Below are 12,239 nucleotides of genomic sequence, written 5' to 3'. Positions count from 1 at the left end.
GGTGGAAATTGTCTGACCTATCGTTATGGCTTTGCTCAGATTCTGAGAGTCAACAGTTTGCGAAGAATTATCTCATGGCCAATGCCAAGCACGAAAATGTCTCTCAGCATTTGTTCTAGGAATCCCTCAAATTCGCAATGTCCTGCGTGGCACCTTAATTCGGCGACATAGCGCGCCACTTCCTGGCCCTCCGACCGTTGGCACGTGTAGAACCGATACCTCGCCATCAGATCGCTTTCTTTAGGATTTAGATGCTCGCAGACCAGCGTACACATTCTTCATAGGATTTAGTTGTTGGTGTTACCAGAGCTAGAAGATTCTTCATGAGGCCATAGGTTGCTGCCCCACAGACGGTAAGGAGGATCGCCCTTCATTTGGCAGCGTTCTCGTCCCCTTCCAGCTCGTTGGCCACGAAGTATTGGTCGAGTATCTCCACAAAGGCTTCTCAATAATCCACTTCTGAGAACTTCTCCAGGATACCAACTGTTCCTTGCATTTTTGCGTGGTTGTTCATTGTCTCGTCGCCAATTGATACGCTCAAAATAAAGGATGAAACTTAGTATTGTGAATTATGAGTAAGTGTGACCTTAGCTCCTTTAATAAGACTCCAGAGTACAGGTACCTCATGGGTGGCCTGCTTACATACTGTGCTCCAAGGGATACTGGGATCCCTTGGGACTCCAACATGTAGGCCCTCTGGTGGTGGTGTGTACAGGTTGTCAAGGGTTAAATACATAACACAAGATGTGTACAGAAATCAACCATCAAAAGCCCTGTCATTAGCCACAGGGGTTTCCTGCAATTTTCTGATCGCAAAGCGCTTTTAGTCCTTGTCCTTAAAATTGCAGACGCAGAAATTGAGGAGTTTAATGACTTTAAAAGGAGGACATTGTTGTTTGGTGCCGTTTTTGTCAGAGAAATGTTTGTAAAAGGAACTTTTTGCAGAGAGAGGGATTGAGCATTTCAGCTTGTTCCTGAACACTTCTCTCTGGGCACTGAGCTCAGCAGCAATTTCTGTCGTGTGGAGGTTATCACATTTCCCTCACACGTGAAAAGTTCCCGGTTAAAGCCTGCGCAGAAACATCATTTCTCAAACAAAAACTTGTCTGCAATAAAATTAAATAAAAGCTGTTTTGGATACATTGTTGCATGAGCAATGCACATTTAAAACCAGTCTCCTCAAATACAGATTTTGTAAAATCAGATCGGGGACAAAACTTCATCAAGGATTAAAGTTTCATGAATTATTAAAGTTCACTTATTGAAGTTTTGACTGTCCCTGTCAGCATTTCTTTCATTCTGTGAAACAACACTATCGGTTTACACCAGCAGATCTAAGCTGCATTTGAAACCCGCAAACAACTCATTAATTATTCGCTTTTCCCCAGTTCCAGAGCTCAGAGGGTTATTGTCCATCCCTGGGATGCAAGCTACCTCAGACCCGGGCCAAAGCTCCCCGTGCACCGAGCACAGGCTCAGGAAAACCCCGGGGGAGAGGTTATCCCGGTCACTGGGCCTTCCAGCAGCCCTGAACAAGCGCCCGGTCTGAAACTTTCCAGAGTAATAACTTGTAACTGGAGCATCTAACAGTAAGGACGGCCGAGCGGTCTGAGGTGCTGCTTTCATTATTTGATTAAATTATCAACTCTCCCTCAGTTCGCATTTTTATCATTGTGCAAAAGAAGATCATGGGTTCATTAATGATATTTACCCGCGAAAGCAACATAAAAGTTTAATGAAAAGTAAACGCCCAACGTGGGGCTCGAACCCACGACCCTGAAATTAAGAGTCTCATGCTCTACCGACTGAGCTAGCCGGGCTTCTCAACATTTAATCTGTCAATCCCCTTCAGAATATTGTCTGTTTCAATGAGATCACCTCTCATTCTTCGAAACTCCAGCAAGTATCGGCATATTCTGCACAATCTCTCACCACAGGACAGTCCTCTCATCCCAGGAATCAATCTGCTGAATCTCCATTGTACCACCTCCAAGGCAAATATATCCTTCCTCAGATAAGGAGACCAAAACTGTGCGCAGTACTCCAGGTGTGGTCTCACCAGGGCCCTGCACAATTGGAGCAAGACTTCCTTACTCATGCACTATGGGCGGAATATTAGGTACTATTGGCCGAATATCCTGTTTTTCCGCTGACTCTACGGTTGTATAAAAAGTTATAAAAATTCAACAGTCACTCAGCAAACATATTTGTATTTCCTTCAGTGTGCAACACATGTGGGTGGATTAATGATGATTGAAACAATTATTCAGTATCTCACAGACTTGAAATATATTTGTCAGCTTGCTTTGTAAAAATGCTTTCTCTGACCGGGAATCAAACCCAGACCACGGCAGTGAGAGCACCAAATCCTAACCACTAGACGACTAGGGAACACTGCTTGTAGCCTCTGCGATAGCTTTAAATATAGTCAGCTTACAATCACAGCTGAGAATTGTGCGGTGACACGGCGTGTAACTGGATTTGCTGGGAGCAGCGTGGAGGCCCCAACCTGCGTGAGAACACCAGCGGCAGGTCGGGGCCATAAAAGGAGCGGTGAGTGGCGGCCTGGGAGCAGCGTGGTGGTGTACCACGGCAAGGTACAGCGCGAGCTGGTGCAGGAGGGCGATGGCAGCGAAGAGTGATGTCATCAAAGTCCAGGTTGGTGATTGGAGCGTGGGCAGGTACAGCAGGAGCAGCGAGAGACTGGGGAGGAATGTGATCGAGGCCCAGGGGCGGCATGAGTTCGGGGCCAGGGGCCCATGGTGTCGAAATCTCGACCTCCGAAAAGAATGACTCCGACACTTACAGCTCCGGTAGAAGTTTCCTATTTAATTTACTTGCTCGCAAGGGGTAGGTCACACTCAGTCAAGGGCTAAGTGAACACCTCCGAAATGGTTCAGTTTAACAAGATATTTATACAGTAAAACCAAAGTTCTGGCCTCTCCCTGTGTATTGCTCTGTCTCACAGTCAGTGAATACAGATAAAGAGTTAATTACTATATCCTGGTCCTGACATGGTGTCCAGATATTTCCTTTTGTCAGGGTTATCAGAAAGCCAAACGGCCATTACTCCATGAGTCATAGGTAATGGGCTATCACCTGTCTTGTATTGTGTCAGGATTGTTTCAATTTCCTGGTCAGTTTATCTGTTTGCATAAAATGGATGAGGTCTCGGAGAGAGATAATGGCTAGAAGATAAGGGTGGGGTGACATGGAACTCCTGTAGTGTAGACAATAGGAGAGCACCATGGGGGGTTACTTGTCTCAGCATGACTTGTCTCCTAGCTGTCTGATGGCCATCAGCCATCTAACAGCAGGTTTAGCTGTTTATGCAAGCTGACTGCTAAAATGCAGAAAGTTCTGGAAGGGCCAGGACTCCATTTTAATCAAAAGGCACACAAATACCGTATGGTATCAGCTTAGATAAAAATACTTTCCACATTCCCCCATTTTGTCCTTCACAAGGACAACTCAATCCATTCTGATCTTGTACAGTCTCTCCATTTCCATTTCCACACAAGAGCCTTCAGCAGTTGTTGCTACCATAACTCTAGCCGTGGTCTCGGTAGGTAACATCGTTTCTCCCACCCTGGCACAGCAACACTTAACGACGACAAATAATAGATACAGGGCGAAGACTATCAGCAGGATTATGATCAAACCCTTTACCACAGATTTCCCCAGGGCTCCCAACCATCCTGATGTTTTCAGCTAGACTGCCGATATCTTCTGATTTATCTGGGATATACGTACAGCATTCTTCACTTATTAATGCGCATGTTCCTCCCTCCTTGGCTAGGAGATAATCTAAGGCCATACGATTTTGGAGAGCCACTGTTCGAATAGCTACCATTTCATCATTTATCCCTTCAAAGGATTGGGAAGTTGCATTGGCTTCTGATTCTACTAAGTTAGCCAGTTCCCGTAACTGCCATTCGGTCGATGCTATTCCATAGGGTGGCACCATTACCTTGAATATTCGGATTAGCCACGTCAAATCCCGTTTAAATCTATGACTTCCATAGGCCTCCCTTAGAGTCCTTACTGATCTGATAAGGGGTACCACATATCCTAAGTAACAGGACCCTGTCCAGTTGGCTGGTAACCATGGGTAGGCTTTTTGGCCACAAATAAAGTAGGTGCAATTGTAGGACGTCAGCTCCTGGTCCTTTCGCACTGTCCCTACTCGAGTGGTCTCACCTTCCCACCCTTTACCTGGGGCTTTGTTATGGACCGTTGTCCAGCCAACGGTTGCTATCGTTCTCTCAGTGGGATTAGTTGTGGCTTGCCATTTAATCATTTGGGAACACTTGCTGCGTCCCATTTCTGGTCCTTTAGTTTCATTACTCACTCGGCATATTATACCTTCAGGATTTCCTATTCTGGGAGTAATGCTTAGGAAGGGAGGCTGATGGTTATTATCATAATTGGGCTGGTACCATCCCTGGAAGGCTGTAAGTTTATACTCTGCCGACCTCCATTCTGTTTGCTCCATCGTTTCTGGCCCCTAAGTTAGTTTTGTCCTGTTTTGCACTGTCAACCATTCTACCATTTCTGATTCGTTAAAGGGGACAGATCACAGGGGAATACCCCCCGCCCGAGTGGACAGGTACATGGGAACATATCCAACAACTCGACAAGTTTCTTTCTTGAGCATACCTATGACTCAGTGCCATAAATACGTTTACGTGCAATTCCCTTCGGTGGCGGGTCTGTACCCCTGGTGTAATCAATAATGTGAAGTAAAACCCTGTCAAGCCCAGCACCATCAGTCCCCATAGTCCATACAGTTCCTTATTCAGTCTTCCTTTTTCTGTTCCTCTGATTCCTTCGTCCCTTCCTCCTGGTCGGGTGCCCGTTTGCAATGGGATGCGTGGATCCATGTTGTTCTTTCCTTTACCTTGATTGCAGTATTGGTCGCCAGCAAGACCTGGTATGGTCCTTCGAATCTTGGCTGTAGACTGCTTTTCCTTTTAAAAATCTTGATGTAAACGAATTCCCCTGGCTCCAGGTTATGACACTTCCCTTCCGCTGGCTTGACTTGGGCTTCCTTTACCTGTGAATGAAAGCTGGAAATACATTTGGTTAGTGCAATACAATAATTCAAAATATTTTCCTCCATTTTGTGGATGTCCATCTTTTTGCAGTAAATGGTGCTGTAAAAGGTAGTCGTTGGGGACGTCCCATAACTATCTCATGCGATGAAAGGCCTGTTGTTCTGCTGGTTGCAGATCGCATTACCATCAAAGCTAAGGGCAGCAGTTCTGTCCATTTCAGTCCAGTGTCATTGCATAGTTTTGCCAGCTTATTTTTAAGCATTCCATTATATCTTTCAACAAGTCCAGCTGATTGTGGATGATAACTGCAATGAAAACGTTGATTAATCTGTAAAGCTTTACACATTTCTCTTATAACAGTTCCCGTGAAATGTGACCCGTTATCACTGGAAAGCTTAGCAGGGATTCCGAAGCGCGGTACAATTTCTTTTAACAAACATTTAGCAACAGTAGTGGCATCGGCCTTTTTACATGGAAAGGCTTCAATCCATCTAGAGAACACATCTACATTAACTAATACATACTTGAATCCCATACACATAGGTAATTCAATAAAATCCATTTGTAAATGTACAAAAGGCCCGACTGGATTTGGGTGGGAGGCAGATTCTACTTTTTCCGTCTTACCCGGATTCATTGTCTGACAGGTAACACAATTTTCACAGATTTGTTTTGCAATTGCCGAAATACCTGGTGCATACCAAGTTGCCAAAATATAATCTGCCAATCCCCCTTTGCCTGCATGTGTGAATGTATGAACACATCGGGCAATCCATGGAAGTAAGGATCGAGGGGCCACCACGCAGCCGTCATGGTGAACCAATATTCCTTCTGGATTTTTATAACATTGATCCATCGTCCAGGTCACCACCTCCTCCGTACTGGCCTGTGTCTGAAAGGCCAGCACGTCATTAACAGTGGGTGGCGGGTCTGAGCAATTATTTTTCCTTAGTGGGAACAATGCCACCTGCATCCCCCCTTTCGACAGAGCTGCTGACTTAGCTGCATTATCAGCTCTGGCATTCCCAAGTGCCACCTCATTCGACTGGCGTGTATGTGCTTGGCATTTGATAATGACAAATTTCAAAGGGCATTGAATGGCTCGCAGGAGATTTTCCACTTGTTCTGCATTTTTGATAGGGGTTCCTGAAGAAGTCAGGTACCCGCGAATCTTCCAAATTTGTCCATAGTCATGTGATACCCCAAAAGCGTACCTGGAGTCAGTGTAGATATTAACTGTGTGTCCTTCAGCCAGAATACAGGCTCGAGTTAACGCAAACAATTCGGCTTGTTGGGCTGAAAAGGAGTCTGGAAGAGAGGCTGTTTCGACAACATTAAACTGAGTTACAATTTCATAAGCCGCTCTAGGTTGGCTCCTATCATTTCGTAAGGCTGATCCGTCAACATAGTACACTAGATCAGGGTTACACATTGGTACATCTGTTAGATTGATACGTGGTTTAGTCACTAATTTGGTTACCATTTCACATGAATGGGGTTCGCCGTCGTCTTCCGTGTGGAGCAGAGTGGCTGGATTTAAGGTAGTACATCTTTTGATGATAAGGTTCGGATTTGATAACAGTTCGACCTCGTATTTACTGGTTCTAGCGGAGGTTAGGTGTTGGGTGGCACATTTAGTAAGTAAAATCTCGACAGAGTGTGGGATATACAAAATGGTCTGATGATTTAGAGTTATTGTCTGAGCCTGTTGCATAGCATAATAAGCTGCTGCCAACGAAGGAAGACATCCTGGTAGTCCGCGTGCCACTGGGTCTAGTTGGGTACTGAAATACGCTACCGGTCGCTGCCTGTCCCCATGTAAATGAGTCAAAACAGATTGTGCAAAACCCGACTTGTGATGCACAAATAAGTTGAATAGCTTAGTGTAATCTGGTAATCCCAAGGCGGGTGCTGAAGTGAGGGACTGTTTAAGGTTCTGAAAAGCATTCCGGGATACCTCATTCCAAATCAACTTCTCTGGTAGTGCGGGCATGGACATGTCTAACAGTGGTCTAAAAATCTCGGAATAACTCGTAACCCATTGCCGGCAGTATCCTGTCATGCCGAGGAGGTGTTTCATTTCTCTCTTGGTTACTGGTGGTGGGGCAGAGCAGATTGCTTTTACTCGGTCTTGTGTCAATTGTCTCGTATCTCTGACCAATTCGTGCCCTAGATACCGAACCTTTTCTGAGACAAATTGTAACTTTGCCTTTGACACCTTGTGTCCTTTCGAGGCCAGAGCTTTTAATAACACAAGGGAGTCCGTTTCGCAGGCCAATTTGGAGGGTGAGGCGAGCAATAAGTCGTCAACATACTGCACAAGTGTAGAACCTGCTGGTAAAATTACATCTTCCAGATCCCTCTTTAGGCACTGTGAGAATAGAAACATAGAAACATAGATAATAGGTGCAGGAGTAGGCCATTCGGCCCTTCTAGCCTGCACCGCCATTCAATGAGTTCATGGCTGAACATTCAACTTCAGTACCCCATTCCTGCTTTCTCGCCATACCCCTTGATCCCCCTAGCAGTAAGGACCTCATCTAACTCCTTTTTGAATATATTTAGTGAATTGGCCTCAACAACTTTCTGTGGTAGAGAATTCCACAGGTTCACCACTCTCTGGGTGAAGAAGTTCCTCCGCATCTCGGTCCTAAATGGCTTACCCCTTATCCTTAGACTGTGACCCCTGGTTCTGGACTTCCCCAACATTGGGAACATTCTTCCTGCATCTAACCTGTCTAACCCCGTCAGAATTTGATATGTTTCTATGAGGTCCCCTCTCATTCTTCTGAACTCCAGTGAATACAAGCCCAGTTGATCCAGTCTTTCTTGATAGGTCAGTCCCGCCATCCCGGGAATCAGTCTGGTGAACCTTCGCTGCACTCCCTCAATAGCAAGAATGTCCTTCCTCAGGTTAGGAGACCAAAACTGTACACAATACTCCAGGTGCGGCCTCACCAATATGGTAGGGCTCTCGGTAAATCCCTGGGGGAGACTTGTCCACGTATATTGGCGTCCTTTATACGTGAAGGAAAACAGGAATTGGGACTCTGGGTGAATGGGTATTGAGAAAAATGCTGAACACAGATCAACTACTGTGTAATACGTTGATGATGCCGGAATACTGGCAAGTATAATTGCCGGGTTGGGTACCACTGGATAAGTTGGGAATACCGAATGATTCACGGCTCGTAGGTCTTGGACAAATCTCCATTTGTCACTATTGGGCTTCTGCACCGGAAAGATCGGTGCGTTACATGGACTTCTAGTTGGAACGATTACTCCCTGGGTCAGCAGGGACTTAATGACTGGCTCAATACCTTGTTCTGCGGCTGGGGACAAGGGGTATTGAGGCTTCTTGGGGAGCGGGGCGGTTGAATTGATCGCTACTTTACAGGGTTGTGCGGTGAGCATCCTTCCTACTTCATTAGCGTGTGTAGACCATAGTTGTTCTGGAACTTTAGCAAGAAGCTCTGCTGTGCTTTGTCGTACTGGGAAGCTAGTGGCTGACAGCATCCTTTCTTATAAGACAGCATCGAAGTATATTTTCCCATTCAACTTGACAGAATAGCCTCCCCCCCTTTCATGTTGCCCCAAAGTTCCATTGCGTGTGTGCCATTCCTCTTGTACTGGGGATCCTTGCATTCTTTTAACCATTCGTCCTAAATCCTGGGGTTTATGTTTGCCTGCAACCGCAAGGGTGCAGTGTGGAATGCTCCCTTTAACCCTAAACAAGCTCTGACTGTGGGAGGATAATTCAACCCCTGCCGCTATCCCTTCGGGTCCGATAAAGATTTTTTCGATCATCAATTGATGTTTCTGGTGCAGGAATGGTTGATAAAAGATTTGTGCTGTAGCGTCTGATCCCGTTTTGTCACAATATGCTGTGCAGTGTAATGTTTCGTACCACTTGCCCAAGGTTTGAGATTTAAGGTAGTCTGTGATTAACCTTGTTACACACCAATATGAACCAACCAAATAGGATAGGGTTTTGCTTAGTGTGGGGTCCAAAATTTTCCAGGCATACAATATGGGAGTTGTGGGTTGAAGTAGTGGATATGCGCCACATTTGTCTATGGGGACTCGAACCTCCAGACCAGCTGGGGAACAGAGGATCGTGGCATTCATTTTACATAACAGATCACGTCCACACAGATTCACTGGAACCTCCTTAGACAGTAGGAATGAATGACTATCTTCGTAATCCTCTAATTGTACATTGGTAGGGTTGGAGAAAAACATTTGCTGTGCGTGTCCAGATAGTCCAATCACTGAGGTTTGATTAGTGGAAGTGGGAATTCCCCTCGTATCCTCCCTTGAAAGGACCGAATAGGTGGCACCAGTATCCACTAGGATGGGATATCCTTTCCTTGTATTCGTATTTTTACTTCAGGTTCTCTTATGGCATTTAACGAAACGACAGGAAGCTGTTTGTTCGCAGCACTCGGGTCTGGGATTGGGCGTCATTGATCATTATACGGGCAATTTGGTGGTTGGCCGAATTGCTTTTGATTCTGTGATCCAAATGGATCTTGAACAGAGAAATTAGTCTGAGGTCTAGCTTGTACCTGGACTTGGGTCGCAAACGGGTTGGGTTCTGAAGGGGGAGGGTGTGCTCTATTACCTGCCTGTTGAGTCCAATCATGATTTGGTTGTTGCTGTTTTGCCCGGCAAGTTCTAGCCCAGTGTCCAATCTGACCACAATTGTGACAGGTATCATATTGTTCCTGCCCTGCACCTCCTCTCCCTCTTCCCCTGTAATATCCTCCTCTGGCTCGCCCTCTTCCTCTACCCTGGGGGGGGGGGGGCGTAGGACGGTGTCACCGGGGTGGGTGTTATTGGAGCTGCTTGTCCGACAAACATGGTGACCTTGCTTCTAGATTCTCTATTTCGCTCTTGTATGTCCTTTAACATAGATAAAACCTTGGATAGCGATTCCTGTCGCCATCCGAGACAAACTAGTTTAAAGGGATCTCTGAGTTCGGGTCGTAGCCCGTTTACCACGGCGCTGATCATAGGAGCTTCTACCTCCTCCATTTTCGTGCCTGAACATTGGTTCATGATCTCTCGCACTCTTTCTAGATAATCCTCAATATCCTCCTCCTTTCTTTGTGTAGTTTCCATAATTTTGGACCAATTCGTTTTCCTCGGGAACACCGAATGTAAGGCTTCCCAACATCTTCCCCAGAACCCCTCTCCTGGCTTCGTGCTGGGATCTGCCTCCGGAGCCTCTCGATGGGTTTTAAAATCTTTGAATTTTATCTCAAGTTCGGCAAATTTTGTGTCCTTTATCCATGCTTTCAGTAAGATTTGACCATCTAATATACTGGGTTCGTGGCGCAAGATGATTACTTTTAACTGGTCTATGGCCTTTTCAATATTGGTTTTGGGGTCTGCTAATTATTCTTAATTCACTTGGTGACCATGGTCGATAAATAGGGACCGGAGCCCCCTCAGAGAGTGGACTGGGAAAAAGCCTTACTGGGTATGCAGATGATGATGGCTCCAGGGCAACGGGCTCTGGTCCACGGGTAAGACTTCGTGTGCCCCCTGCAGGGCCGTCACGGTATTGATTCCCTTGTGACTGACTTAAATTTCCTGCAGCCGCACCTGTATTATTGGGAGCGGGTGTTACCCCGTTTCCCTGTACTCCGGCCCGAGGATCGTCTCCTCCTTGGCCTGGAGCACCCCCCGGGGATGGAACATACGGCGGTGGTCGATGGCTGTAGGGAGTCCAATCCTCATCCCAGTCCTCATCCTCATCCTTATCCCAACCCTCAGGGGCCCTAGGTGAGTGTGCCTTTGTCTCTTTAGCAACCATAACGGATGGATGTTTGTTATGTCGAGGGCGATTCACCTGCTCTACCCGTTCATCCCCCTGCTTTCTCCCTCTAGTACACTGCTTGCTAACTCTTAGTCTCTTCTCGTGTCGTTCCTCAGCTTCCCTTTTCCAATCTCCAAACGCTGAGCAATTCACTTTTTTTTCCCCTCTTCTACCTGGGTCTCTGTCTATTAGGCATCCTTCTAGACAGGTTATTCTCTCTAAATTGAATGAACCATCGGGTGGAAATGGCCTGTTTTCACCCTTAGTCCATTTATACCCATTCTCTTAGGTGGTCAATTGAAGACTGACCACAATTCTGGAGCATAAAATGGGCTGGGGTCCCTTTTGGTGGTGGTTTACTTGCTCCAGCCCCCATTCTGGATGATTTAAGATTTTTCCACAGTTTCTGATCTCACAATCCTTTCAGCCAACCGAGTTCTCTACGCCCACTTCTCCTGGCCGTTACCTGGCCTGAAAAGGCTCTTAATTCGGGCTCAGTCTGGGTGTGTGAGATATGTTGGCACGACCCAATCGTAGTTGATCAATCAGTTACTGTTTCTTTTCTTAATCAATCCTTGTGTTTTTTTTTTCCGAATCACAACTTCTCAGTCTGCGTTGTACGCCACTACAGACCGAGTCCTTAACTTATCATAATAAAAACTGATAAATCTTAAGGTTCCGTACCCAAACTCTTTGATCGATTGCGCTCTTTTTTTTTATAGTCTTATCACATAAGAACCCCTTCCGAATTAAAAACAATAAAAAATCTTATCACATAAGAACCTTCGATCGATTAGCGCTTTCTTTTTTCTTTTTTTTTTAATAGTCTTATCACATAAGAACCCCTTCCGAATTAAAAACAATAAAAATCTTATCACATAAGAACCTGGAACCCTTTTCGATCGACGAGCGCTCCCTTACCTACTGAAACCTTCCCCGGGCTGTCTCGAGGTTTTTTCTGCTGGCGAGCTGAGAAAGAAATGGTTATAAAAAAAATACCTTTAACTTTTAAATGCCGAGTCTTGTAGATGCAGTACCTCCGCTGTGGACAACAGATTACATATGCGATTCAACAGTGAAAAAAACCTCTTGTGAGCAAAAGGCTCACCTTGTTTGGCCACTGAAGCCTTTCACTGGAGAGGCACTATGCCTGTATCCGTTTTACTCACAGGACAGAAGTATGTATCTCGGAGGAACCTCCAATAACTGTCGAAATCTCGACCTCCGAAAAGAATGACTCCGACACTTACAGCTCCGGTAGAAGTTTCCTATTTAATTTACTTGCTCGCAAGTGGTAGGTCACACTCAGTCAAGGGCTAAATGAACACCTCCGCAATGGTACAGCTTCACAAGATATT

At 45.7% G+C, this 12,239-nt stretch overlaps 1 non-coding gene across 1 annotated transcript; it reads right to left on the bottom strand.

Annotated features, from left to right (window-relative positions):
* Window positions 1-1,747: 1,747 nt before the first annotated feature.
* Window positions 1,748-1,820, bottom strand: trnak-cuu (transfer RNA lysine (anticodon CUU)). Its single transcript has one exon. It is a non-coding gene; the product is annotated as a tRNA-Lys (tRNA).
* Window positions 1,821-12,239: the final 10,419 nt, after the last annotated feature.

Source organism: Pristiophorus japonicus, unplaced genomic scaffold, assembly GCF_044704955.1.
Source record: "Pristiophorus japonicus isolate sPriJap1 unplaced genomic scaffold, sPriJap1.hap1 HAP1_SCAFFOLD_52, whole genome shotgun sequence".
Taxonomy (NCBI): Eukaryota; Metazoa; Chordata; class Chondrichthyes; family Pristiophoridae; genus Pristiophorus; species Pristiophorus japonicus.
Note: the sequence above shows the minus strand (reverse complement) of the source record. Positions and strands in the feature narration are given on the sequence as shown.